This window comes from Mustela nigripes, chromosome 1, assembly GCF_022355385.1.
Source record: "Mustela nigripes isolate SB6536 chromosome 1, MUSNIG.SB6536, whole genome shotgun sequence".
Classification (NCBI taxonomy): Eukaryota; Metazoa; Chordata; class Mammalia; order Carnivora; family Mustelidae; genus Mustela; species Mustela nigripes.
The window spans coordinates 200,542,370-200,546,955 of record NC_081557.1 but is presented as its reverse complement, the minus strand read 5'-3'; positions in this window follow the sequence as shown (position 1 = coordinate 200,546,955).

The following is a 4,586-nucleotide window of genomic DNA, read 5'->3' as shown; positions in this document are numbered from 1 at the left end:
TCAAAATACCAATGGCATTTTTTATAGATCTAGAACAAATAATCCTTAAATTCATATGAAACCACGGAAGACCTTGAATAGCCAAAGCAACCTTGAAAATAAAAAGCAAAGCTGGAGAGAACAAAATTCCATACTTCAAGTTATATTATAAAGCTGTGGTAATCAAAACAGTATGGTACTACCACAAAGACAGAAACATAGATCAATAGAACTGATTAGAAAAAAAAAAACAAAACAGAAATGAACCTGCAACTATATGGTCAATTAATTTTTGAAAAAGCAGACAAGAATATTCAATGGGAAAAAGAAAGACTCTTCAACAAATGGCCCTGGGAAAACTGGACAGCAACATGCAAAAGAATGAAATTGGACCACTTCCTACACCATACCTAAAAATAAATTCAAAGTGGATTAAGGACCTAAATGGGAGACCTGAAAGCATAAAAATCCTAGAGGAGAGCACAAGCAATAACTTCTTTGCCATCGATCATAGCAACTTCTTTCTAGATATGTTGCAAGAAGCAAGGGAAACAAAGGAAAAAAGAAACTACTGGGACTACACCAAAATAAAAATCTTCTTCAGAGGAAAAGAAACAATCAATAAAACTAAAAGGCAATCTACTGACTGGGAGAAAATATTTGTAAATGACATATCTGATAAAGGGTTAGTATCCAAAAATATAAAAAAACTTAACTCAACATCCCCAAAATGAATAATCTGATTAAAAATGGGCAGAAGGGGTACCTGGGTGGCTCAGTGGGTTAAAGCCTCTGCCTTCAGCTCAGGTCATGATCCCAGGGTCCTGGGATTGAGCCCCACCTCAGGCTCTCTGCTCAGCAGGCAGCCTGCTTCCCCTTCTCTGTCTCTGCCTGACTCTCTGCTTACTTGTGATCTCTGTAAAAAAAAAACCTTAAAAATAAAATAAAAATGGGCAGAAGATATGAACAGACATTTTTCCAAAGAAGACATCCAGATGTCCAACAGACATTTGAAAAGATGCTCAACATCACTGATCATCAGGGAAATACAACTCAAAACTACAATGGGATACCTCCTCACACCCATCAGAATGGCTAAAAATCAACAACACAAGAAACAACAGGTGTTGGCAAGGATGTGCAGAAAGGAGGATCCTCTCACACTATTGATGGGAATGCAATCTGGTTCAGCCACTCTGGAAAACGTATGGAGGCCCCTCAAAAAGTTAAAAATAAAAATCTACCCTATGATCCAGCAATTTTACTAATAGGTATTTACCCAAATACAAAAATACTAATTCAAAGGGATCCATGCACCCTGATGTGTATAGCAGCATTAGCTACAAAAGCCAAATTACAGATATAGCCCAAGCGTCCATACACTAATAAAAAGATAAAGAAGAGGTAGCATGCATATATAAATATGTGTGTGTACACACACACACACACACACACATATACACATACACATGTATACACACACACACACTGAAACTAATATTACATTGAATATTAACTAACTGGAATTTAAATAAAAACTTTTCAAAAAACCTGTTTCCCAAAGTATTTCCAATGATGATCAAAGAGATGTCTTAAGTATCATTGTACACTCATGAATTTAGATATATTTAATGTGTTTCAAGTTTTTTTAGTTATTATCCTTATTGTCTCAATTTTGATGAGTGGGAACCTGTTCAAGTTGGCTATTGTACCCTTTTGACAGAATTCTGATAGTCTTTAATTGTATCCTTGCTTTCTAGCCTAAAATATTCTAGATACATCTTGCTTATTACTACCCCCAGACCTAAAAGCAGCCATTTCTCCAGTGAGGACACATATACATACATACACACACACATACATAAATATACACATACATACATAATTATACATATATTATATATTAATATGTAATCATATATTTATATAATCATACATTATCTATTATTTATTAGTATACCATAATATGTATAAGATATATAGAATTTTTTATATATGTAATCCTTTTAAGGACAAAAGTTGTCATAAAATCATACTGATATTCTCATTCTAATTCCAAAATACATGTTTTGGCTTATCCTCAGCAATCTTAGAGGCATGTCTCTCTATATTCCATGCCAAATAGCCTGAGTCTAAGTCTTACCAAGTCTGCTTTATCTTACATCACACACAAATAGTTTGAGAATAGCAATAACAATGAAACCACCAAAGATGTGATTACTAAAAACGTAAGTATATAATCAAACTACTGTGATTTATAGCTATTTGGAATAGTTTCTATCTTCACAGTTGTTGCATAACCTGGATGTACATTTATGTTCATCTGTCTTACGCTGCATTCCATTTTTTAAGAATTACTTTCTAAAATTCAATTTTAACTATTATTTTAAACATACATTTACAAAGTCAAACATAAAATGAAGTGTACTAAAAAATGTATCACTTATATCCCTTATCCCTTCCAAACTTATTTCTCCCTCCTTTTAAAGAAAAACTTTTATTTTAATATTGTGATTTATCATCCTATTTAGTGGTAGCATATATACAAACAAAACTTTATCTACCTATTCCTTTTACTCATACTAAAGCCTGCTCCAGAGTTCTATATTATATTTTAAAATTAATAATAAACAAATACTAAATTTAAATTAATTAAATTTGAGTAAAATGAAAAATTCAGTTTTTCAGTTTTACTTGTCTGATCCAAAACCAAGGCTGAAGCCCCTGATATGGAATCATCCCTTAAAGAAATCACAATTAATCAATTAACCTCAACTACTTATGGCAACTTGATTAAATTCAACCACTTTCTCCTTAGAAATACAAAATTCATTCCAGCCAAGATTGATAGGTGCCTTAGGTATGGTTTTGGCTTTCCTTCCCACAGTTTCTCAGTTACTTGAAGACTCACACAGTGTCTTGAGCTACTGATATGGGATCCTACTAAATAAGTCTTTGGCCTAAAAGACCAGTTTTCCATCCAAAGATGGGCACCTGTACACAACTATGGGTTCCACTATGGCCTACCACATACTACACTGTCCAAAAGCTACTTGCCTGATAGGCCAGTAAAATGAATTTTTGGAAATATATCTGAGGCACCAGCTTACACAGGATACCCTGTGAGGACAGAATACAATCTTTCAAGATGAAGGTCATCTTAAATTAATGGCCTTCATACAGCACAATGTCTGCAACAATTAGAATACTTAAGTCTACGAGTCAAGGTGGAGGAAATAGAAACGACCATGCTTAATATCTATCATGGGGACCCACTTGATTTTGTGCTTCACATCTCCACCGTTCTTGATTCTGTGAGTCTATGGTTCCAATTACTGCCTGGCCACACTGGATTCCTCGATCCAAGAAACCACTTGTCAAATAGCGATTCCATACTGGCAAGGTTAAATGATCATCAGGAGGATACTGCATTACTACTGAATAAAGGAGTGGGGTGCAGAGAATATTTTTGGCACTCAGCTGATTTACTGGGCATTTCTTCATATTTGCAGGCCCAGTATTAACTGTAAGTGGCTAAGTATATTAACCACAGGCTGATAAGGGCATGATAAGCAGAGGCTCAGGCGCTGAGGGTCTGGATTATCCTACCAGTCAAGTCACCTACACCATCAGAAGTGCTGTGTGAGAATGATGGGAATGTAGAATAAGTGGTAGAGGGAAAAGATGAGAAAATCAACAATTTCCTTGGATATAAGTGTAGCAGTCGTGTTGGAGGAGGTTACTGAGGGGACTTGACTGCTGGTTGACCCTTGAGTTGGACTGAGGCAAATGGAGGCTCCTTATCCCCTCACCTATCCTTGGAATGTATGTTTTACCCACTATTCTCACACAAGATCCATTTAAGGACACTACCTTGAAAGCACAATGTGTTTTTGAGATTATGTGTACTGTATATATGACTACACCCCATTAAGGCTTTATATAAAATCTTAAGATTCTGGCAGACAGGTGCAGTGATCTAATCATCTTGACGCTGCCCAAGACAAGTCTTATTAGAACTGCCACCTACCAATCTGGAGTGGTCATGTCTTTCTGCGGTCTTTGTCCTCTGTGTATGGGGGCCAGTTTCCAATTCTACCTAGGGAACTCCAAAGGTTGTGAATCAACAAGTGGACAGTGCATATCATACTAACTTTCCTATTGTAAAGTTTCCCAAAACTGGAGCTAACTAAAAACACTAAGAAGCTATCAGTGAACAGAGAAAACTCAATGGGAGAAAGAAGTAGAGTTTAGTGGTACAAGTGGTACACTCTACAGATACTGTTAGCATGCCCCTGAAATCTTATTTAGTAGGCAGTGTACTCATCTCCCAGCTGGTCTGAGTATAGTTCACACCTCTAGCTTTCTGCAGAGGATTGCCTTAGGCTGACAGGAGCCACCTTGCCCAGAAATGCCCAGGAATTTATGCACCCATCCCCATTAGAGTTGGTCTATAGCCAATGACTATGGTATAGTTTAGATCCCTTGACTCAGCTAGATGAGACAACCTCTGTACTGCAATTCAATTCATGCTCCAAAGTACTCCATAGAATCATGTTAGGGCATGATTTCCCATGGTTCCTTCCCTGACACTGTTCTGTTTTCCT